This window comes from Oncorhynchus kisutch, linkage group LG6, assembly GCF_002021735.2.
Source record: "Oncorhynchus kisutch isolate 150728-3 linkage group LG6, Okis_V2, whole genome shotgun sequence".
Lineage (NCBI taxonomy): Eukaryota > Metazoa > Chordata > Actinopteri > Salmoniformes > Salmonidae > Oncorhynchus > Oncorhynchus kisutch.
The window spans coordinates 74,919,929-74,946,531 of NC_034179.2; the positions used below are offsets into that span (position 1 = coordinate 74,919,929).

The window sequence follows — 26,603 nt, forward strand, 5'->3', positions numbered from 1 at the left end:
AATGAAGTGGAAATGCGGTACCCTAGGAAGGAGACGGACTGTTGGGAAAACAGGCCTGGACGACTGATGGAGCATTTATCAACCCGTACGGCATGATGAGGTACTCATAGTGCCCTGAGGTGGTACTAAATGCGGTCTTCCACTCGTCCCCCTCCCGGATATGAGATCCTGAGATCCAATTTTGTGAAGAAGCGCGCTCCATGCATTGACTCAATCGCACTGGCTATGAGAGGTAGCGGGTAACTGTACCTCACCGTGATCTGGTTGATGCCTCGATAGTCAATACACGCGAGCAGACCTCCATCCAAAAAATAAACTCGAGGAGGCAGGTGAAGTGGAGGGCAGAATGTAGCCCTGCTCCAGGGATTTGGAGACACATGTTTCCATAGCCGCCATCTCCTCTTGTGACAGGGGATACCTGTGGCTCCTGGGAAGTGCTGCGTCAACCAGGAGATTTATCGCACAATCCCCCCGTCGATGGGGTGGTAATTGAGTCGAGAGCCAATTCGGCATTTTCAGAGGGGATACGCACGGTGGAAACCTGGTCTGGACTTTCCACCGTAGTCGCACCTTCGGAAACCCCTAAACACCTCCGGGGGAATTTTACAGTATGCTACTTTGACAATGCTGCATTCATAACAAAGTGGGAAGGTGGAAATTACCAGTTGTGAAGTTGTAAATACTAGTTGGATGCGTGCACATGCTTTGAACTCATTGAGATACGCCGATTGACTAATGGCCAACAATCTATGTCAAGCATAAACAAAAAGCACAACTATCATGCTTGTAAACAAATTATAGTGTTCAAAAACCATATTAATAGATTGCTTTTAATAAATAATATTTTGTTGTTGCATTTAACTGCTGAAAATGCTATTATCGAGGTATCCTCATTTTCTTAGTAGGCAACGTGAGAGGTCAGCATGTGGGAGAAGTCGTAGCTCAGGGATGATAGAGTTGGAGGGGCGGTCAAGTGGGATTTTCCCCAGTCAGTATGTGGTAAATACCAATAGTGTGCAACTGCAGACTGCAATATGGGACGTTCCTGCATGTGGGAAGGACGCTGTCTACCACTGGTGTACGGCTAGCTAGCTATCATTGTCGCCCCTGCCCCTTCTTCTGTGGGGTTTATCGGCAGCTGATATCCAACGTTATTTATGCATTAACGCCACCTACTGCCTTCCACCTGTCCTAACATTTGCAGGAAAGCATCACCCACGCCTACTGGAGTCCTCCTTCCTAGCTAGCAGGTAAACAGTGTCCTTCGCTCCCGCCTGCCAAACAGAACACCATGTGCTAGCTTACTAGTTAGCTAGCACACAGTGTCGCTCCTGCCTGCTGTGTACCGGAGAAAACTGTGCGTGACAGGCGGGGGCGAAGGACACTGTCTACTGGTCGTCCCAGCCTCCTGCTAGCCTCTTCGCCTCCTGCTAGGGTGACAGTATGTGCTAGCTTGCTAGTTAGCGACACTGTGTGCTAGCTTGTTAGTTAGTTAGCTAACGCACAGAGTTGCCCCTGCCTCCCGCCAGCTGTGTACTGGAGAAAACTGTGTCTGACAGGTGGGGGAGAAGGACACTGTCTAAAGCACAGCATTAGGGAGGCTAGGGCAACACTGTGTGCTAGCTAACAAGCTAACTTAATAGTTAGCGACACCATGTGCTAGCTTGCTAGTTAGCTAGTGTAACAGTATAACTTTAGTCCGTCCCCTCGCCCATACCCGGGCTCGCACCAGGGACCCTCTGCACACATCAACAACTGCCTCCCACGAAGCATCATTACCCATCGCTCCACAAAAGCTGCGGCCCTTGCAGAGCAAGGGGAACCACTACTTCAAGGTCTCAGAGCGAGTGACGTCACCGATTGAAACGCTATTAGCGTGAACCACTGCTAACTAGCTAGCCATTTCACATCGGTTACACTCACCCCCCTTTTAACCTCCTCCTTTTCCGCAGCAACCAGTGATCCGGGTCAACAGCATCAATGTAACAGTATAACTTTAGCCAGTCCCCTCGCCCCTACCCGGGCGCAAACCAGGGACCCTCTGCATACACAGACAACAGTCACCCACGAAGCATCGTTACCCATCACTCCACAAAAGCCGCAGCCCTTGCAGAGCAAGGCGAACCACTACTTCAAGGTCTCAGAGCGAGTGACGTCACCGATTGAAAAGCTATTAGCGCGCACCACCGCTAACTAGCTAGCCATTTCACATCGGTTACACTAGCACACGGTGTCGCCCTCGCCTCCCGCCATGCTCTGTACATGAGTCCTCCTTAGGACTAGCTGGCTAAGCTAGCACATAGTATCCTTCACTCCCGCCTCCCGAACATCTGCCCTCGCTTTCGTCAACAGAACTGCGAGAAAACAGTGCCCAACAGGGGGGGCGAAGGACGCTGTCTACCACTGGTGTACGGCTAGCTAGCTACCATTGTCGCCCCCGCCCCTTCTTCTTTGGGGTTTATCGGCAGCTGATATCCAACGTTATTTATGCATTAATGCCACCTACTGCCTTCCACCTGTCCTAACTTAAAAATGGACCAATACAAGTATAGAGGAGTTCCTGCAGATTCAGGAATGCCCACGTGCAGGAACGCCCCCACATTGTGGGCTGCAATTGCACCCTTCTCGAAAATACCATCTTCCCACTTGAATTTGAACGCAGGATCTGAGCACCCGCCCCCTCATGAATAATCCAGCAGCCCCTCGCGCCTCATGCGACTGTATGAAAGCGTTTTCAACACACAGACACATCTTCTTACCAATGTTTGGTCCTTCTCATGCAGTCGCATAATGATTAGTATCTCGTTCTTCTTCACTGGGTGGTTATTATTGGAGGCAAATTGAGCGAAATTCCGGGATTTTTTCCTCCCTCAAAACCTGGAGTAGGAGGTACCTCAGTGGGAGAAGGACGGAACGATCGAACACGTCGTATCTTTACGCACGCTCGCGAAGGCTGTGTTGTGGTCCAGCTGCTTACTGGAAATCTTGCTGAAACGTTAGCTAGCCATTGCACTGACGTTTATCTACGAACTGACACGGGTTTAATGGTCAGTGGGACGTTCTTGCCTCGGCTTATTTGACAGTGGAGGAGGTGAAAAAAATCAAGGTACGTGACAGCGAATGACAATGCTACATTTGAAACACGAAATTCGAATGAGTTGGCTGAATAACGTTAGTCCTAGCCAAATAATGTGATGTTCTTTAGCGTTCGGTATCTGCTGTGCTGCACTGTTTTAGCTAGCTAGCGCTTGCTATATATCCGCATCAAAGTGTCCCAATCATCTATTGTATTACAGGTAGCTAGCAAACTAACATAGTTAGCATTCGCTATTTGATCACCATGTACTTTTCGAACATGTTTTTTACTGTAGTTATATTTAGCTGGACAACCTAAAGCCACACAGTGAACAATGTGGCCATTTAGTTACACAAAGAAACCCATTTTGTGTATTCTTTCGCCATACGCCTCAAACTGACTTGCTGAACATCTTTGAATTTAGAATGACAGCTACCCCCCTGGCTAACGTTAGCGAAATAGAGAGTATGTGTATTAAGAGTCATTATGCCCTTGGTGAATTATACCATGGTATTTGCTGAATGGCTCTGTAAACCAAATGTATACATGCTTAATCTTTGTGCATTCACAACCCCCATACATTTTAAAGCAAACTGGCGCTAGGACATTGAATGCATTACTGCCATTATGGATAATGTGTTTCTTACATTTCCAGTGGTGACAGGACTGGGTCTGGTTTCCCAAAAGCATTTTAAAGAGAAATGTAATCTCTAGCACCACACCAACATCAATATATTCCAAATGGCGTGTTTCTGGGTTTTGTTGATGTTGGGGTGGTGCTGGAGATTATGAACATGAAGTTGAACAATTTAGAAATTGCCCTTTAAGGCTAAATTCGTCGTTCGAACCTTCGTTGGAGCAGTTACATCTCTGAGCTGTTTCCCAAAACCATCGTTATTAACGTTGCACTTGAAAACGATTAATCTAACATGCTGACCAGACCGCATGTTTGTTTGCGCCATCGCGCGCATGTTGATTTTGCCCCTCCACACCAGATGCGATCAGGACAAGCAAGTTGAAATATAAAAACAAAATTTGGGGACAGGTCGAAAAGCATTAAACATGTACGGCAATTTAGCTAGCTAGCTTGCTGTTGACATTGGGTGTTACCTGATAAAAATTTATTTTACCTTTAACTAGGCAAGTCAGTTAAAAACAAATTCTTATTTTCAGTGACAGCGTAGGAACACTACCTTGTTCAGGGGCAGAACGACAGATTTTTACCTTGTCAGCTCGGGGATTCGATCTTGCAACCTTTTGGTTACAAGTCCAAGCTCGAAAAGCACTAGGCTACCTGCCGCCCCAGTAGCGCACAAGGTCCTCTACTCCGACAATTAATCCACAGATAAACGGGTAAACCGAGTTTGTTTCTAGTAATCTCTCCTCTTTCAGGCTTCTTCTTCTTTGGATTTTATATGGTGGTTGGCAACCAACTTTAAAGTGCATTACCACTACCAACTATGCACTACCAACTGGACTGGAGTGTGGACCTTAGTTCATCTTTCAATCACCCACGGTGGTATATGCTCCTAAAATATATATATATATACTTCAGATGAAAACTGAGTTGACTGCATTTAAAATATAAATCCAGTAGGCTATAGGCTTATTTCAATCATATGTGACCCGTTTCAAGGAGCTAGGCGTATGTTTCATGTCACTACTTCATGGGAGGGGCATTTGAACTTATTTTTTTAGAAATAAATACAAATATTTTTTGGGGCAGACATGCCTTCTGGAATATGTTCACTTTAATTTGCCTTAATTACAAACTTGTATGCCATCTGTAATCAAACATTGCATACAAAATAGCATGAGAAAACACTTAGAATACATAACATATGGCAATCATAAAACGAAGACTTAAACTTTTTTCACATTTTGTTATAGTACAGCCTTATTCTTAAATTGAATTAAATAAATATAAATCCTCAATCTGCAGACAATACCCCATAATGACAAAGCAAAAACAGGTTTTTAGTAGTTTTAGAAAATGTATTAAACTTAAACAGATACCTTATTTAAGTATTCAGACCCTTTGCTATGAGACATGAAATTGGGCTCAGGTACAACCTGTTTCAATTGATCATCCTTGAGATGTTTCTACAACTTTATTTGAGTCCATGTGGTAAATTCAATTGATTGAACATGGACATGGAAATTCCCGTTCCTGTCTATATAAGGTCCCACAGTTGACAGTGCAGAACAAAGACCAAGCCACGAGGTCAAAGGAATTGTCTGTAGAGCTTTCGAGACAGGATTGTGTCGAGGCACATATCTGGGGAAGGTTTCCCAAAAATGTCTGCAGCATTGAAGGTCCCCAGGAACACAGTGGCCTCCATCATTCTTAAATGGGAGAAGTTTGGAACCACCAAGACTCTTAGAGCTGACTACCCGGCCAAACTGAGCAATTGGGAGAGAAGGGCCTTCATCAGGGAGGTGACCAAGAACCTGATGGTCACTCTGACGAGCTCTATAGTTCCTCTGTGGAGATGGGATAACCTTCCAGAAGGACAACCAACTCTGCAGCACTCTACCAATCACGCCTTTATGGTAGAGTGGCCAGACGGAAGCCTCTCTATAGTAAAATGCACATGACAGCCCGCTTGGAGTTTGTCAAAAGGCACCTGAAGCACTCTCAGACCATGACAAACAAGATTCTTTGGTCTGATAAAATAAAGATTGAACTCTTTGGCCTGAATGTCAAGCGTCACTTCTGGAGGAAACCCGGCACCATCCCTATGGTGAAGCATGTTGGAGGCAGCATCATACTGTGGGATTTTTCTTCAGCGGCAGTTACTGGAAAACTTGTCAGGATCAAGGGAAAGATGAGTGACACAAAGTACAGAGAGATCCTTGATGAAAACCTGTTCCAGTGCGCTCAGGACCTCAGACTGGGGTGAAGGTTGACCTTCCAATAGGACAATGACCCTAAGCACACAGACAATGTAGGAGTGGCTTCGGGAGCAGTCTCTGAATGACCTTGAGTGGCCCAGCCAGAGCCCGGACTTGAACCCGATCGAACATCTCTGGAGAGACCTGAAAATAGCTGTGCAATCCCCATCCAACCTGACAGAGCTTGAGAGGATCTGCAGAGAAGAATGGGAGAAACTCCCCAAATACAGGTGTGCCAAGCTTGTAGACTCGAAGCTGTAATCACTGCCAAAGGTGCTTCAACAAAGTACTGAGTAAAGGATCTGAATATTTATGAATGAATGGAGAAAAATATATTTTCGTGTCAAATTGGCAGCCCATCCCTTATGGGATTAATGACGCATAAACAAACATTATAATAATTCACTATGGTAATTAAATTATAATTCTTCTTCCGGTGTTCTCTGCATTGCACATCGCATTTAAAAAAAAAAAATCAATACATCATTGTAAGGTTATCCAAACAATAATTGCATCCCTAGAGCAGTACAATAATATACACATACATGCATGCATACCATGTACAGACAAATACAGAAATCACATTTACACTTCTATTTCAGTTTTGGGTATTGTGTGTAGCTTTTTAAAAATCAATTTTAGAATAAGACTGTATTGGATCAGAATGTGGAAAAGTCATGGGGTCTGAATACTTTCCGAATGTACTGTTATAGGCTACAGAACATTTCTTCTCTTGATGGGAAAACTGTATTGATGACTTTGAATAGCCATAAATAATTTTAAGAGCTACAGCGAGCTGTTGAGCCTATATTCTGGAATCATTTTCAGCACGGACCAACTATTGTAACGACACATCATTAACACTCGTAAGCCTAAATTCCATCGCTATTGGGAAACTGGGCCTGATCTGCCCTAGAAAGCCTATGTATATTACGATCGCCAGAACGGCCATTTCGGGGGGGGGCGCGCCATTTGCGCTCTGAAATTAGAACTGGGTCTGGTTTCCCAAAAGCATCTTAAAGAGAGATGTAAAAAAAAAAAAAATCAATATATGTCAAATGACACGCTTCTATGTTTTGTTGGGATTGTGCTGGAGATTATGAATATGAAGTCGAACAATTTATAAATGTCCCTATAAGGCTAAGTTCATCGTTGGAACATTCGTAGGAGCATAGTTAAATCTCTGAGCTGTTTCCCAAAACCATCATTATTAACGTTGCACTTGAAAATGCGTAATCTAAAACGCTGACCAGACTGCACGTGTGTCTGCGCCATCGCACGCATGTTGATTTTGCCCCATCGCACGCATGTTGATTTTGCCCCACCCATACCAGACATGATCAGGACAAACAAGTTGAAATATCAAAACAAACAAAAGCATTAAACATTTATGGCAATTTAGAAAGCCTATGTAAATTACGATCGCCAGATCGGCCATAATTTTTTTTTTATTGGACAGCCGTTTTGTACTATAAAATTAGTTGGATCCCCACAGTAAATTTATTTTATATTTCGCTACAAATCGGGATATTCAATGAAATATTGATCCATTCTGACTACTACATTTGTCGTCACACAGGACCACGTGCTGACACAGAACTATTACGAACTGGCAGGCTACAAGCACGCTCTTTGCATGTGCACCCAGCAGCGTTGGGTTGACTCTCTTAGGCAGGATGAAATCGACTACATCGATCATGATCCTTTGCTAGTTACTGCCACTTTCACCATAATCCTTAGCGGGTTTTTTGTTGTTGCCATTCTGCCCAATTCAGCAGTATGGTGCACTTCAAATTCAAATACTTCTGGCTTCATGCGTCATCGGGAATTTTGCATAGCAATACGCGGATGATGTCAGTGCTATCACTATCTACTGGTTTTAATGTCTATGCTTGCAGGTGACAGTGGTTCAAATGATTGACAGGTGGAATGTGCGCTCATGCTTGATGGCTTGACCATGTGAATAGACCTAGCAGCTGAGAATGCTTCAGTAGGCTACTGTACAATCATTCTTTGACGTTCAGTGATCAATTATTCACTCAAACGACTCTATGCGACCTCCTTTATTCCCAAAACTTTTCCTCAATCACTCATCTTTCTTGAAGTGACCGTTATGGATAGGCAACCTACAGTAGAGAAGTCCATGGACACTGACACAGGGACCCAATATTTGGGTTTGTTTACTTATTCTGCTAATCCAGTTTCCAAACAGCAGTCTCCAAACAATTGCCTCATGGTGACGCCATAAAATGAGGTAGCCTAAAATCAATAAGATGAGGTGAGTTTGTATTTTGGGTGAACCATCCCTCTAAACAGCTAAAGCCCCCTTTCTCCTACTTATAAACATTGTTGGGCCATGAATCAAATACTGTCAGACAGCCTACTGGCTATGCTATTTTAACTAAAACACAACCCAGATTAAATAATCACAGTTGGCCAGTGCCTCCAGGGTGAGATTTTTTATGACCGACACGTAGCAATTTCTTTGTAACTTTCATTTACGTGCTGGAGGGCGGCTGTGGAAAAGTGATTAGGGAAATGGATGTGCAGTCTAGGGTTGGGGGCTTTAGCAAGGTACTTCACAGAAATAGAGCCAGCTGTCGCAGCAGACAGCAGCAATGATGAAATTGTCCCAGATTGGGGTGTCTGTTGAGGAAATGGCAAAATCATAATTCAGTTCAGCCAATTGATTTACCGGCTGGAGTGGCTGCTTGGATCTTTATGATGAATGAGTATGGAAGGGCCTTAGCAAAACAATAGTGGATTGGGAACCCACTAGACCAAGTGAAAGGTTTTATGACATTGACTTACTTTTATTAATTCTACCTTTTAACATGCAGTAAGTGAAAAGATTTTGTACAGACTGCTGAGGGAAGCCAATTAGATCTGATGTAGAATAAATGTGACTTTGGCAAGTAGCCTACTTCCACCAGTCCCGAGCAGTGTAATTTCTCAAAGTTGCTAGTCTTGATGCCATAGGCCTACTTGTATTCTTTATTTTTATATACAGTGCTCAAAAAAATAAAGGGAACACTAAAATAACACAACCTAGATCTGAATGAATGAAATATTCTTATTAAATACTTTTTTCTTTACATAGTTGAATGTGCTGACAACAAAATCACACACAAATTATCAATGGAATGAAAAATGTATCAACCCATGGAGGTCTGGATTTGGAGTCACACTCAAAATTAAAGTGGAAAACCACACTACAGGCTGATCCAACTTTGATGGAATGTCCTTAAAACAAGTCAAAATGAGGCTCAGTAGTGTGTGTGTAGCCTCCACGTGCCTGTATGACCTCCCTACAACGCCTGGGTATGCTCCTGATGAGGTGGTGGATGGTCTCCTAAAGGATCTCCTCCCAGACCTGGACTAAAGCATCCGCCAACTCCTGGACAGTCTGGTGCAACATGGCGTTGGTGGATGGAATGTGGACATGGAGATGTGCTCAATTGGATTCAGGTCTGGGGAACGGGCGGGCCAGTCCATAGCATCAATGCCTTCCTCTTGCAGAACCCCCACCTGTGGACGTCGGGCCCTCATACCACCCTCATGGAGTCTGTTTCTGACCGTTTGAGCAGACACATGCACATTTGTGGCCTGCTGGAGGTCATTTTGCAGGGCTCTGGCAGTGCTCCTCCTGCTCCTCCTTGCACAAAGGCGGAGGTAGCGGTCCTGCTGCTGGGTTGTTGCCCTCCTACGGCCTCCTCCACGTCTCCTGATGTACTGGCCTGTCTCCTGTTAGCGCCTCCATGCTCTGGACACTACGCTGACAGACACAACAAACCTTCTTGCCACAGCTCGCATTGATGTGCCATCCTGGATGAGCTGCACTACCTGAGCCACTTGTGTGGGTTGTAGACTCCGTCTCATGCTACCACTAGAGTGAGAGCACCGGCAGCATTCAAAAGTGACCAAAACATCAGCCAGGAAGCATAGGAACTGAGAAGTGGTCTGTGGTTATCACCTGCAGAACCACTCCTTTATTGGGGGTGTCTTGCTAATTGCCTATAATTTCCACCTGTTGTCTATTCCATTTGCACAACAGCATGTGACATTTTTTGTCAATCAGTGTTGCTTCCTAAGTGGACAGTTTGATTTCACAGAAGTGTGATTGATTTGGAGTTACATTGTGTTGTTTAAACCTGTTATGGCTGCGATCCCTGTACAGGGACCAACATCAGGGGACATTTCAGAGTGACAACTAAAATTACAACTTCGTAACATTAAACATTCTTGAAAATGTAAGTGTCTTACACCCTTCAAAAGATTAGAATCTTGGTAATCAAACTACGTTTTCCAATTTAAAATAGATATTACAGAGAACAAATTCCATGCTTTGGTTTGAGAAGAGCAATCAAGAACAGAAACATTTTCCGCCATGACAGTTTTTACACATTTACATCTGAAGGTAAAATTATGACTTACATTCTGATATCTTGCTCTTATTTCTCTTCCTGAGTGTTTTTTATACCTCAGTTACAGCCCAATCATATAGCCTAGTAGAGTATTTGATACATATAAATGGATTCTTTGTACAACATTATATTCATCCCATTGCTCCCAAGCCTCCCACCTCAGGTTTATCTTACTGGCTGCCTGTTTGTTAGACTCATGCACACCTTTCTCCCTTTGCTTTGATTGGGATGAGATTATAAATGGTCACAGCTGTTTCACCTTTTGGTGTTTGCTGCAGCGATAAGATGGTTGAGAATCTGACATGCAAGTAGATTGTCCTCTTGAGTCACATTTGGAGATGGCATATTGCTGTGCTTAGCGCAGTATGACGGACTGTATGTTCGAGCAGCAGGTTTGGCTTGTCCTACTCTTCCAAAATGGGCTTTCAATATGTTTGGCTGAATACTGTTATAGGACAGTCTTTCTCAGAAGTTTTCCCATTTATGTCATTTATTACATAATGTTATTACGGAATTGGCTGCCTATGCATCCAAACTATGGAAAGACAATTGACATCTCTCCTTAAAAATGTTTGTGTGGAATCACAATAAAGGGATTGTAACTGACTGTAACCATCAATATAACCTAAAGAGGTCCTTCAAGTTCAAAAAGCAGCAAGTTGTTGTGACTGTTTTTTTGTAGTTGAAACCAGGCCAACTTGTAAGAGAGCGTGACCCCCTGACTCTCAATTACCCACAACCTCCTACAGGTGGGTTCTCTTCCGTCGCCTGGCTCTTATCTCCATGCCCAATTTTACTTCCTACAGGACACAATTCAGCTGGCCCCATAGACAGAGTAGGAGGTGGGGGTTCTGCATCTGGCACTTTTTTTTCTCTCTAGTCTAGGGCTATGCAGTATGCATTCCTGTGGGCTAGATTTAATTGTCAGTGCCTCTCAACTAGTGCTAATAATATCAAGGAGACTAACGAGGAGGCTAAAAGTTCCTGTTGAGACCACACATCAGGGTCAGTAATGCTTTGTTTGCTGTGTGTGTGTGCGCGCGCATGTCTAACGTTTGTTGTTTCTTCTATGTGGGCCAACATCAATCTGGTTCCAAGATACCAACAGACAAGACTTTTGGTTACAATGCTGTATTATTTCCTGAGTCACCATCCTGAGTGAGAGAGAATGTTTGGATTATTTGGGGTTACTAAAGCACAGACCAATACCCCTCTTATAATAATATAAGAATTGGCCCTAGTCAACCAAACTCGGTTTCTTGTTTCCATTGCCAAAGATTTTTGTGTTGCCACACAGTTAAGGTGGCATTTCTCAATACTAGAGATGACCAGGGACGTTATCTTTATAAGTGCGTGAATTGGACCATTTTCTGTCCTGCTAAGCATTCAAAATGTAATGAGTACTTTTGGGTGTCAGGGAACATGTATGGAGTAAAAAGTACATTATTTTCTTTAGGAATGTAGGGAAGTAAAAGTTGTCAAAATTATAAATAGTAAAGTACAGCTACCCCAAAAAACTACTTAAGTAATACTTAAAAAAAAAAATTTTTACTTACTTACTTACTTACTTTACACCACTGAACCCTGCTAATTGATAGTCCCATTGTTTGCACACATTTAGTTGTGGACTTCAAGAGAATGCTGAGTTACCTTGCATGTTGACATATAAGTGGTTCCATTGTATCCTCTTCTTCCTCAGTAAGCAATATCAAAACAACTTGATTTGAAGAAGTGTTGACTTGCACCATAAGAGCTCAGCTGAATGATGGGGGGAAAATAATTCAGCTAGAGTCAGACAACCAAGTCTCTGGTGCAGTACATTTTTTTTTTTGATAAAGAGTTAAAGAAATACATCCCTCTATTTATTTTTCTGTCGCACAGCAGTTTAATTTAAATGGACCACTGAACAATACTGTTTACACTACAGCAAGTAATGTGTCACCTGCTATGCAGAGGGGAAAAACAGCTGTGAATGCAGCCATTTTCACTGGACCACAGCGTTTCCCTAATGGAATAGATTTGTAAATTCTCATAAATGTTATCGGTGAGGGATGACTGCAGTCACTCCAGGAAGCGGCACTTGTCACCGCTCCTCATCAGGAGGCCAGTGTGATTCAACCATGTCAAGGTGACAAGGCTGCTGGCTCCATCATGGAATTAGCCTATTTTACATCAGCTCACCCAGCTCAAACATTCACATCTTTCAGTTTCACAAATTATCCATTTGCTTATATTCTACTTTTTGACACCAATTTAATCCAAGTCTCCTCATTAACAAAGCCATAGTTGTTCTCCTTTTGTCTTTTTTACATGTTAAAATGAAGCCGACTCAAGCTCAGGATTAGAACAAAAATAAAAGGTAGTGTCATCTGGCATATGTTGCACCTAGCACTGCAGGTAGACTGAAGAGGAGTATCTTACAGATCCTTTCTGGCAACCTCACACCCAGGTTTATTCAGTCTCTAGCTCAGACTTCCAGGACTCCACTGAAGTCCCAGTACATGTCATCTCCAAAGGAGCGTGCCACCAGGGCCTTCTGATCTGATCAGATGGCTGTTTTGACCCCATTCCTCCCTCTTCTATTCCCCTTTCCTGAAGCCATCATCTCGTTCACGACATCCATGCCATGGTGCCACCTCGTCTTCAGAGACCTCGTACATGTACTGAACAAAAATATGATTGCAACAATTTCAATGATTTTACTGAGTTACAGTTCATATAAGGAAATCAGTCAATTGAAATACTATTCATGTACATGTAGGCTTTGTGGTGGAAGCAGTTCAGGATCCTTTTGGAAGAGGAGTTTTCCTGCCCTCTTCATGACTGTGTTGGTGTGTTTGGACCATGATAGATCCTTAGTGATGTGGACACCGAGGAACTTGAAGCTCTTCGCGGTCGTGACTTTTGTATCAACAACTTCCTCTCTGAAAGTCTTGTTTTCTCATACCAGAAAGAAATAGCTAATATGGCTATTTATATCTCTAATAATATCTCAAGCTAATATGGCTCCTGCTTGTGAGTAAAGAAAGACTGGGGGTACTGTTTCTTAGCTCAATTGCAGCCACTGTTTTGATAGAAATGGTCCTACAGATCCACCCTCTGAACTCAATACAAAGGAGTCTGAGGGAAGAAGAAACTGGACAGGTCTTAAATTGTCCTCATCGGTCTTTCTAAGTTGTACAGTACCTCTTTAAAAAAATGTTTTTTTTTACCAGACATATTGCTGTCACTTCTAAACACCTTTGCCCGTGGGGGTTTGCATGGTGGTTGGCATTGCAATGTTAAAATATGTCGCTTGACCAGATAGACTATGTTGGATACTATTTATAAAATTACTGGAGTGCATAGAATTTGCTTCCAGATGTATATTGGCCTAGCCTACATTTGAACTGAAGCACTTCAGTGCCTTCCTTTCCCCCTGCACTTGAATATACAACCTCTCCATGGCTCTGAATTACTTCCATTTGAAAAGCTGATTTATAGATAATCTGTTATTGATTTCAGAACATCATGCACCAGGTAAGGCTGTGTGTGTGTGCGCACATTTTGTGTGTGTTTTTGTATGGTTGTTTTTATTTTTAAAGAGGCTACTCAGACGCTCTGCTTCCTGACCATTAAAGAGCAATCTTGTGTAATCCTGTGGAAGGCTATCTGTGGTGCATCTGGAGGCTACACTAATCTGTGATGATTGGTCCGTACTCAGTATGAGAACACAATCAGTTTTGAATGTTGTTCTAGAGAAACATCTAATCCGATAGCCTATTTCTCTTTTGGGTGTAAGTTTCAGCCTCTATCTCAATTTGTAAATATGTTCTCCAAATGGGTAATTATGAGCTCATGTATTGATTCTTTCATCTGCACCTCTCTAATTCTCTCTGACGGACAGGCCTAAACAGCAAGCATCTAGCCCATGTTTTGTCGGTGTTTGCGGTCTTCGAAATCTGAGCTTTTCGACTTTCACCTGACTTCACATCCCCTTCAACCTTCTCCTGAAGTAACAACAAAATAAATATAAACTTCTCAAGATGGCCATTATTTATTTTCCCCTCCAGTTTTATAGAGTTGACCCTGAATATCTGTTTTCAAATCAAATGTTATTGGTCGCGTACACATTTTCCAGATATTGTTGCAGGTGCAGCGAAATGCTTATGTTTCTAGCTCCAACAGTGAAGTAATATCTAACAAAACAATACACACTGTCTCAAAACACTGTCCGGAATATACATATACTCTTTCCATGACATAGACTGACCAGGTGAATCCAGGTGAAAGCTATAGTCTCTTTATTGATGTTACCTGTTAAATCCACTTAAATCTGTGTAGATGAAGGGGGGGAGACAGGTTAAAGAATGATTTTTAAACCTTGAGACATGGATTGTGTATGTATGCCATTCAGAGGGTGAATGGACAAGACAAAATATTTAAGTGCTTTTGAAAGGGGTTCGGTAGTAGGTGCCAGGGCACCTTTTACCAGGGCAAAAGGAGGTGCAACTCAATATTAGGAAGGTGTTCCTAATGTTTTTTACACTCAGTGGATATGTAGATAGTGGTGTATATGGACAATATATGATTAGAAAAGGTGTGTACTGCAGTAGTTATATAGGATGAGCGTTTTACCAATAGACATCCGTTTCCTTTTGCAGATAATCAGACACTGACATGATCCCCAAACAGACAGCTGTTATAATTTTCGGTAGCACCGTCCAGGTATCTGCTTTAGTGGTCCCCTGCAGGATTGAGTTGTAAAGAGCAGGGCTGGATGATACATCTCTATAAAAAAAAAAAACAAGGTGGCATAGCAGTTCAGACGTCTTTTGTCCTCGTCTTGTCGTGTCCTGTATATATATATATATATTTACAACTTTTTCACATACATTTTATTTTTATTTTCCATCAACTCATCTTCAAAACACTCTCCTGCAACCCGCCTCACCAATGTATATTTATAAAAAAGTATTATTTACCTCAGATCTGTAATCCTCCAAGAAGCTAGCCAGAAACTCCAAGAAGCTAGCCTGAAACTAGCCAGAAGCTAATCCAGAAGCTAGTTCAGAAGCTAGTTAGCTCCTTTACTGGCAAATCGTTAGTATTCAGCTAACCACGGTTTGTGGTCATCAGCTATCCTTTAGCTCGAAAATCTATCGCCAGTTCTGTACGGCGCAGCGCGGCTCGGAACGGAACATACCGGACCAATTTTTCTCTCCATGTCCCTGGATTTCGACTGCTCTCTGGACATTCATACCCGGATCTCACAGCTAGCTAGCTGCTATCCGTGTGACTATCGGCCTTCGTCGATTCCGGAGCAAACATCAATTATTCCGGAGCTAGCAAGCTCCGTCAATCACTCCTGAGTTCCATCAATCACACCTGGGCTGCAGTCACCTATCCGGACCCGTTTTACTGCTTTCGCGGAGCCCCACCGGGCTTTCACAACTGGACTGCCGACGTTATCTACCCGAAGGAGTTATTCGGCTGGCTCCTGAACGCCCATCTGCGGCCTGCTAACCGTTAGCTGTCTTACCGGCTGCTATCTGAATAGACAATCGGACAATTTTTTTTATATATATTTTTTTTTATTTTTTATTATTATTATTATTATGTTTTCTTCTTGGGCCTCTATAACTATATCTATTGTTTGTATTTTTGTTGTTGTTGTGTGATTTGGATTAATCCCCTCTACCACACGGAACCCCACTAATCTACTGACGGAACGCAAGAGGTAGCTAACAACAGACCTCCATCCTATGCTAGCTTGCTACCGATGCCCTGGCTAGCTGTCTAAATCACCAACCAACCTCTCCACTCACCGGACCCTTTTGATCACTCGACTAAGCATGCCTCTCCTTAATGTCAATATGTCTTGTCCATTTCTGTTCTGGTTAGTGTTTATTGGCTTATTTCACTGTAGAGCCTCTAGTCCTGCTCACTATACCTTATCCAACCTATTAGTTCCACCACCCACACATGCAATGACATCTCCTGGTTTCAACGATGTTTCTAGAGACAATATCTCTCTCTTCATCACTCAATACCTAGGTTTACCTCCACTGTATTCACATCCTACCATACATTTGTCTGTACATTATACCTTGATGCTATTTTATCGCCCCCAGAAACCTCCTTTTACTCTATGTTCCAGACGTTCTAGACGACCAATTCTCATAGCTTTTAGCCGTACCCTTATTCTACTCCTCCTATGTTCCTCTGGCGATGTAGAGGTGAATCCAGGCCCTGCAGTGCCTAGCTCCACTCCTATTCCCCAGGCGCTCTCTTTTGACGACTTCTGTAACCGTAATAGCCTTGGTTTCATGCATGTTAACATTAGAAGCCTCCTCCCTAAGTTTGTTCTATTCACTGCTTTAGCACACTCTGCCAACCCGGATGTTCTAGCTGTGTCTGAATCCTGGCTTAGGAAGACCACCAAAAACTCAGACATTTGAATTCCAAACTACAACATTTTCAGACAAGATAGAACTGCCAAAGGGGGCGGTGTTGCAATCTACTGCAAAGATAGCCTGCAGAGTTCTGTCCTACTATCCAGGTCTGTACCCAAACAATTTGAACTTCTACTTTTAAAAATCCACCTCTCTAAAAACAAGTCTCTCACCGTTGCCGCCTGCTATAGACCACCCTCTGCCCCCAGCTGTGCTCTGGACACCATATGTGAACTGATTGCCCCCCATCTATCTTCAGAGTTCGTGCTGCTAGGCGACCTAAACTGGAACATGCTTAACACCCCAGCCATCCTACAATCTAAACTTGATGCCCTCAATCTCACACAAATTATCAATGAACCTACCAGGTACCTCCCCAAAACCTTAAACACGGGCACCCTCATAGATATCATCCTAACCAACTTCCCCTCTAAATACACCTCTGCTGTCTTCAACCAAGATCTCAGCGATCACTGCCTCATTGCCTGCATCCGTAATGGGTCAGCGGTCAAACGACCGCCACTCATCACTGTAAAACGCTCCCTGAAACACTTCTGCGAGCAGGCCTTTCTAATCGACCTGGCCGGGGTATCCTGGAAGGATATTGATCTCATCCCGTCAGTAGAGGATGCCTGGATATTTTTTTTAAATGCCTTCCTAACCATCCTAAATAAACATGCCCCATTCAAGAAATTTAGAACCAGGAACAGATATAGCCCTTGGTTCTCCCCAGACCTGACTGCCCTTAACCAACACAAAAACATCCTATGGCGTTCTGCATTAGCATCGAACAGCCCCCGTGATATGCAGCTGTTCAGGGAAGCTAGAAATCATTATACACAGGCAGTTAGAAAAGCCAAGGCTAGCTTTTTCAAGCAGAAATTTGCTTCCTGCAACACTAACTCAAAAAAGTTCTGGGACACTGTAAAGTCCATGGAGAATAAGAACACCTCCTCCCAGCTGCCCACTGCACTGAAGATAGGAAACACTGTCACCACTGATAAATCCACCATAATTGAGAATTTCAATAAGCATTTTTCTACGGCTGGCCATGCTTTCCACCTGGCTACTCCTACCCCGGACAACAGCACTGCACCCCCAACAGCAACTCGCCCAAGCCTTCCCCATTTCTCCTTCTCCCAAATCCATTCAGCTGATGTTCTGAAAGAGCTGCAAAATCTGGACCCCTACAAATCAGCCGGGCTAGACAATCTGGACCCTTTCTTTCTAAAATTATCTGCCGAAATTGTTGCCACCCCTATTACTAGCCTGTTCAACCTCTCTTTCGTGTCGTCTGAGATTCCCAAAGATTGGAAAGCAGCTGCGGTCATCCCCCTCTTCAAAGGGGGGGACACTCTTGACCCAAACTGCTACAGACCTATATCTATCCTACCGTGCCTTTCTAAGGTCTTCGAAAGCCAAGTCAACAAACAGATTACCGACCATTTCGAATCTCACCATACCTTCTCTGCTATGCAATCTGGTTTCAGAGCTGGTCATGGGTGCACCTCAGCCACGCTCAAGGTCCTAAACGATATCTTAACCGCCATCGATAAGAAACATTACTGTGCAGCCGTATTCATTGATCTGGCCAAGGCTTTCGACTCTGTCAATCACCATATCCTCATCGGCAGACTCGACAGCCTTGGTTTCTCAAATGATTGCCTCGCCTGGTTCACCAACTACTTCTCTGATAGAGTTCAGTGTGTCAAATCGGAGGGTCTGCTGTCCGGACCTCTGGCAGTCTCTATGGGGGTGCCACAGGGTTCAATTCTTGGACCGACTCTCTTCTCTGTATACATCAATGAGGTCGCTCTTGCTGCTGGTGAATCCCTGATCCACCTCTACGCAGACGACACCATTCTGTATACTTCCGGCCCTTCTCTGGACACTGTGTTAACAACCCTCCAGGCAAGCTTCAATGCCATACAACTCTCCTTCCGTGGCCTCCAATTGCTCTTGAATGCAAGTAAAACTAAATGCATGCTCTTCAACCGATCGCTGCCTGCACCTCCCCGCCTGTCCAACATCACTACTCTGGACGGCTCTGACTTAGAATACGTGGACAACTACAAATACTTAGGTGTCTGGTTAGATTGTAAACTCTCCTTCCAGACCCATATCAAACATCTCCAATCCAAAGTTAAATCTAGAATTGGCTTCCTATTTCGCAACAAAGCATCCTTCACTCATGCTGCCAAACATACCCTTGTAAAACTGACCATCCTACCAATCCTCGACTTTGGTGATGTCATTTACAAAATAGCCTCCAATACCCTACTCAACAAATTGGATGCAGTCTATCACAGTGCAATTCGTTTTATCACCAAAGCCCCATATACTACCCACCATTGCGACCTGTACGCTCTCGTTGGCTGGCCCTCGCTTCATACTCGTCGCCAAACCCACTGGCTCCATGTCATCTACAAGACACTGCTAGGTAAAGTCCCCCCTTATCTCAGCTCGCTGGTCACCATAGCATCTCCCACCTGTAGCACACGCTCCAGCAGGTATATCTCTCTAGTCACCCCCAAAACCAATTCTTTCTTTGGCCGCCTCTCCTTCCAGTTCTCTGCTGCCAATGACTGGAACGAACTACAAAAATCTCTGAAACTGGAAACACTTATCTCCCTCACTAGCTTTAAGCACCAACTGTCAGAGCAGCTCACAGATTACTGCACCTGTACATAGCCCACCTATAATTTAGCCCAAACAACTACCTCTTTCCCAACTATATTTAATTTTAATTTATTTATTTATTTTGCTCCTTTGCACCCCATTATTTTTTTATTTCTACTTTGCACATTCTTCCATTGCAAAACTACCATTCCAGTATTTTACTTGCTATATTGTATTTACTTTGCCATCTTGGCCTTTTTTTGCCTTTACCTCCCTTCTCACCTCATTTGCTCACATTGTATATAGACTTGTTTATACTGCATTATTGACTGTATGTTTGTTTTTACTCCATGTGTAACTCTGTGTCGTTTTATCTGTCGAACTGCTTTGCTTTATCTTGGCCAGGTCGCAATTGTAAATGAGAACTTGTTCTCAACTTGCCTACCTGGTTAAATAAAGGTAAAATTAAAAATTAAAAAATAAATAAATATTACGGCATACGCTGCACTATGCTAGACACAGTGCACACATGGGATTCTTGTCTGTTCCATGAAGGAAAATCATATCATAGTGCTGAAGACTGGATAGAGAGAAAATGTCTTCAAATCAGGTTCAGTGAGTGGATGCGCCACCGTGCCATGCTGTTTTAAGGTTTAATGCCTCACATGGGCATGGAACCTAATTGCTTTATATGGCGGCCTTGCGAAAGCGGCCACCACTTTTTTAGCCCATTACCCTGCATAAAATGGATGATTTTTGCCTCCGATCTTTCCTCCCACATCTACATAATGTGACCATTTGTGCGTGGTGCTAGGAGATGTGGTCATTGTCCATATACACTGGCAACCCGCATTGACCACTGCTCCCCATTCCGTCCCCTCATTACAGAGGTAATAGCATCAGCCTCTGTCCCCTGAGCACACAGCCTTCCATACGTTTCTCATCAGCTCATTCCCACCAAGCCTTCCATAAGCCTCCAGTGATCATTGACTTTGAACTACCTCCAACGAGCCCATGTTATCAGCACGGCCTGTTTATTATGCAGGTTTATAGGGGGGTGAGCTCCACCACGTTCCCATTCTGTCGCTTCCGCTGGAGACTGGGAAGGAAAAAAGGAGACAATCTACTGAAATTCAGAGTAGAGGGAGGATCTGGGCTCTTTCAGAAGCCTTTGTTTTTCATTGCTGCATTTCTCTCTTCATACCATCTATACCTAACACTAGATTACAGAAGAGTGCTGATTTTAATCTAGGCTATATTACTGCTATAGCTAACGTATGTAGCATCTCCACCGTTTGTCTATATGAACGGGGGAAAGCCAGCCAGTTCTGTATCTCCTACTGGTGGAGTGGAGCAGTGACCTCCCACTGGGGCTGGTGGATTCCTGCACTCTGCTGTATAATTAATGAGATTGTAGCAAAGAAAGGGCAGGGACAGGGAGGGGGCCAACATATAATACCCAGACAGAGATACAGAACAGAGAGGGACAGAGAGAAGACTGGAAAATATGGACTGAAAAGAATGGGAGAGGGTAAAAAGAAAACAGTCCCAAAAACATGGTGGAGGAGATGGAGAGCTTCGTGCTGTAATGGAGGTTCATGGGCTGAGTTACAATTGGCCTACAATACATAGCTCTTTAAACAGTGGAGACTTCTCCTCCATAGAATGCAGGCAGGTCTGACCACAGCCAGCCCCATAGGCAGAACACTATCTTAAAGTATTCACCAGGTGTTTATACAAGAAGACACCATTCTGTGTGTGTCACCTGTTTCTGCTTTAGGGTGTAGCCCTCCTACAGTAGGAGAATAGACAGATGTAGGCTATGCCCTCTGTTTACTCTACCTGTTCCTAAAACCGGCTTCTGGTGCACTGCACAAAGAGGCATATGTTGTCCTTCTACTGTTTACGTAACAGCTGCTGCTTTATCAGTCATTTATCTAATTTATTCCCTGCAATAGCCTATAGCCTACTTGGAAAGAAACATACAGATTTTCAAAGAAACCTCATAGTATGTACCATACTACCATTATATGAATATTAACAGTACTACAGTAATGACTGTGGACATTGGCCAACAGGCTGTGGAACTACAGTATAGACCAGGGGTAGGCTACTAGATTCAACCATGGGAGATTTTTGTCGATGCGGCTGTTCAGGGGTCCAGAACATGATTATAATAATTTGTACACTGCAAATTCACCACAACTAAGTCCAAAAAAAGGTTGTATTTGAAAATAATAATTTCATACCTTGATTACGTTGCTATATACAGTTGTAGCTCGGGGCGGCAGGGTAGGTTAGTGGTTAGAGTGGACTAGTAACCGAAAGGTTGCAAGTTCAAATCCCCGAGCTGACAAGGTACACAATCTGTTGTTCTGCCCTTGAACAGGCAGTTAACCCACTGTTCCTAGGCCGTCATTGAAAATAAGAATTTGTTCTTAACTGACTTGCCTAGTAAAATAAAGGTAAAAATAAAGATTTCTCAAACATACAAGTATTAGGCACCATTTTAAAGATACAATTCTCGTTAATCCAGCCACTGTGTCTGATTTCTAAAAGCCTTTACAGTGAAAGCTCCACAAACGATTGTTACATCACCACCAAGTCACAGAAAATCCCAGCCATTTTTCCAGCCAAAGAGAGGAGTCACAAAAAGCACAAATAGAGAGAAAATTAATCACTGACCTTTGATCTTCATCAGATGACTCTCATAGGACTTCATGTTACACAATACAGGTATGTTTTGTTCGATAAAGTGCACATTTATACCCAAAAATCTCATTTTACATTGGCGTGTTACGTTCAGTAGTTCCAAAACATGCGGTGATTGAGCAGAGAGCCACATCAATTGACAGAAATACTCATTATAAAAAGTGTTGATGAAAATACAAGTGTTATGCATGGAACTTTAGATAAACTTGTCCTTAATGCAACCGCTGTGTCAGATTTCAAAATTTTTTTTGCGGAAAAAGCATACCATGCAATAATCTGTGTACGGAGCTCAGAGCCCAAACCAGCCAAAAGAAATATCCACCAATAGCATTATAAATATTCACCTACCTTTGATGATCTTCATCAGAATGCACTCCCAGGAATCCCAGTTCCACAATAAATGTTTGATAAAGTTAATCATTTATGTCCATATACCTCCTTTTGTTAGGGCATTTGGTAAACAAATCAAAAAGTGCGTGCAACTTCCAGCGGAAAGGTCGGACGAAAATTCCAAACAGTTATTTTACTGGTTGTGGAAACATATCAAATGATGTATAAAATCAATCATTAGGATGGGTTTATCATAAATGTTCAATAATGTTCTAACCGGAGAATTCCATTGTCTGTAGAAAAGCAATGGAACGGGAGCTACCTCTCATGTGAATGCGCTTGACTGAGCTCGTGACTGCTGGCAGACCTCTGACTCATTCCCCTCTCATTCAGCCCACTTTCATAGTAGAAGCATCAAATAATGTTCTAAAGATGGTCGGGTTTTTGCCTGCCATATGAGTTCTGTTATACTCAGACATCATTCAAACAGTTTTAGAAACTTCAGTGTTCTATCCAATACTAATAATAATATGCATATACTAGCATCTGGGAATATGTAGGAAGCAGTTTACTCTGGGCACGCTTTTGAGTGAAAATGATGCCCCCTATCCAGTGAAATTCGGAACCGTTCCGTATTTTATCAAACGGCTGGCAACCCTAAGTCTAAATATTGCTGTTACTTTGCACAACCTTCAATGTTATGTCATAATTATGTAAAATTTTGGCAAATTCGTTTGCAACGAGCCAGGCGGCCCAAACTATTGCATATACCCTGACTCTGCGCGCAATGAATGCAAGAGAAGGGACACAATTTCCGTAGTTAATATTGCCTGCCAACATGAATTTCTTTATCAAAATATGCAGGTTTAAAAAATATATACTTCTGTGTATTGATTTTAAGAAGGGCATTGATGTTCATGGTTAGGTACATTCATGCAACGATTGTGCATTTTTCACGAATGCGTTTTTGTTAAATCATCCCTCGTTTGGTGAAGTAGTCTGTGATTCGATGATAAATTAACAGCCACCACATTGATTATATGCAACGCAGGACAAGCTAGTTAACCTAGTAATATAATCAACCATGTGTAGTTAACTGGTGATTATGTGAAGATTGATTGTTTTTTATAAGATAAGTTTAATGCTAGCTAGCAACTTACCTTGGCTCCTTGCTGCACTCGTGTAACAGGTGGTCACCCTGCCACACAGTTTCCTTGTGGAATGCAATGTATTCGGCCAATATATTGTAGGACATCCTTTGAGTTGGGATGCACACCATTGTTACTGCTACATTTACTGTGATATACTTACAGAGCTCAATGCAACTTTAATCAGAGGCCTTTATCACATTCCTCACTCTTCTTGCTCACTGTTGTTACTGTTTGTTACATTTACTTTAAATCTACTAGGCCCATTTTCTATCATTGTCACACTCCCTGTTAAATTTGTCCACAAAGCTTGGAATGATATAATTACTCACATATAGCTGACTGAAAGCAGTTTAGATGGGAATATTTGTCTGTGGTTTTTCAGGTTTGTATTTGCAGTTTCTCAAGGGTCCGTTGGAAGACCAAGCCCTCTCAGGCACTTAAGCCCTAAAGATACCATGCGCAGACCTGTAGGATGAGTCATACAGTGGATTTTGTGTGTGTGTGTGTGTGTGTGAATGTAGGACTGTGTATTGTCTACATAAGTGCAGGAAGCACTGCCTGATAAGAAAGAAAAGATAAATTAATAACCTGGGCCAAACCATGCCCCCGCACTCCACAGTGAGAGAAATCATAATTGTCCTACCCATGTCTGTTTCCTGGAATCTGTTTATTAAACAACCTGCTCCCTGTCTCTCTTTAACTCCTCTACCATCCTCTCATTGCCTCACCATCCTCTCTTCCTCCTCCTCCTTGTGGGCTGACAGTAATGGAGAGAGGCAGTCACTCCGGTTTAAAACCACCTCCAAACAGAGAGATGGGGATGAAATTAAGATTAGAGAGGAGAGGTAGACAGAGAGGACACCGCCGGTCACGGGCTGATCCTTCTGCCTGGACTGTAATCAGTAGGGTAATAGCCAGAAGGGACCTGGAAGGCACCAGCATGGAGCCGCTGCAGCCTGTACTGGAATTGATCTCCCAATATCAATTTCATCTTTGCTTTATGGTGCTGGCTGTGTCAAACCTTGGTGAATTTGCTGATTCTGCAGCGTGCTCACTTCATCAACACTGTAGTCAAACAGCTGACCAATCTGATACGAAGATGTCTTTGCCAGCCCGCAATGGACCTCTTTGATATGACGATACATTAACTTTGAGAGTATGCATTTATCATAACTAGAACAGAGAAATGGAGGGCTCTACCGCAAGCTGTCACTAGGAATCTTTGATGGCTTTTTGTTGTAGGCACAAAATATTTTTTGATATAGTGCAAACACCCGTAGGCTTATGTGCGTTATGGGGGTACATTTGTTTTGGCTTTTTCGTAGCTGTGTGTCATGTGTTTTACTGGTACGACAAGAAAAAGATAGACATGCAGTGTCTGAAGCCAGCACTACAAACAACAACACCCTGTTGGCCCTCAGACACATTGCTCCGATAGAAGCAGAGCAGAGACATGGCGAGCAGCATATCTTTGTGTGTGTGTGTGTGTGTGTGTGTGTGTGTGTGTGTGTGTGTGTGTGTGTGCGAGAGTGCACTTTAACAAGATGGTAAAACTGGAGTTTCTTACCAAGGCTTACAAGCAGCATTAGCCCCAGGGCAGATAACATCTGTAGTGGCTCAAGTCACCACTCAAAGGCTGCCTTATATTCTCTCTCGCTCTCTCAAAACAGTGGCTCCTAAGAAGCTCTGGCTAGAGTTCTGGTCAGGGGAATCGACAGGCTAACATGAGGCCAGGGCTTTTTCGTTTGGTTTTTACTCGCTTTAGGCTACATCCCTCATTTTCTTGGCCGTTGTTCTCTGAGCACGAGTGAGGGATTGTTCACCGTTGTACCCAAGAGATTTTAAAGCTTGATTTGACTCGGAGTCAAAAAATGAAATTATACAGGAGGACAAATGATCTGTTATGAAGGCAGATGGACTGAGCCTTCCAACCAGGCAGACACAAAGAGGGCCCTGATGATATTCTCTGGCCATACATAATAGCTAGGCCTATTTCCATTGATATGTAAAAATGGTTTTGTCCTGTTTTGGAACATAGACTAGTATTAGATTAGTATTACTGTTGCTTTGTTCCCTCAGCCACTAGCATTGGGCACAGGCTAAGAAGGCTTAGGGGCGCGATCCTATCATCCCTACTCTCCTCTTGTATGTAGAGATTAGCACACTGACACACATTGGTGGCTTGCCTCGTTTCAGCTATAAACTCAATCAATGAGGGCTGTTTTACCTTGACACATACACTCCCCTACATATTTATTTGGACAATGAAGCTAAAACATTTAAATTTTTCTCTGTACTCCAGCATTTTGGATTTGAGATCAAATGTTTCATATGAGGCTACAGTACAGAATCACCTTTTTTTATGTGAGGGTATTTTCATGTATATCTGTTTTAGAAATACCATAACCCCCCCCCAAAGAAATTTGAACCTCCCATGTTGTTGTTAATGGTGAGGTTAGCATGTCTTGGGGGTATAATTTTGCATCTCCTAACCTTTGCACTAATCATTAGTCAGGATTCATTCATTTATTTATTGAACCTTTTATTTAACTTGGCAAGTCAGTTAAAAACAAAATCTTATTTCCAATGACTGCCTACCCCGGCCAAACCCTAACCCGGGCGACGCTGGGAAAATTGTGTGCCGCCCTATGGGACTCCCAATCACGGCCGGTTGTGATACAGCTTGGAATCTAACCAGGGTCTGTAGTGACGCCTCTAGCACTGAGATGCAGTGCCTTCTACCGCTGCGCCACTCTGCATTCATGATTATAGCATCCACATTAAGTGTTCAAAAACATTCTATTCACAAAAAAAGTGACTCCAAAATGAGCTAACTTCAAATGAATCTAACAAGTTTGTAGGGTTACAAGCTTGATGTAGTCATTGCGTGTTAGGAATATGGGAGCAAATACTAAACTTTCGACTACTTTAATACACGTGAATTTTTCCAAATACTTATGAC

The 26,603-nt window shown here is 43.0% G+C and overlaps 1 protein-coding gene across 2 annotated transcripts in view; it reads left to right on the forward strand.

The window, feature by feature from the left end:
- The first annotated feature begins 2,747 nt into the window (after positions 1 to 2,747).
- LOC109898567 (protein TANC2) overlaps positions 2,748 to 26,603 on the forward strand; it is a 141,051-nt gene continuing 117,195 nt past the window's right edge. Inside the window, exon 1 of one of the 2 annotated variants that reach the window (XM_031827540.1) lies at positions 2,748 to 3,106. The gene's annotated coding sequence lies outside the window, so the exon portion shown is untranslated. The remainder of the gene's footprint in view (positions 3,107 to 26,603) is intronic. The other variant, XM_031827542.1, reaches the window with a different exon arrangement.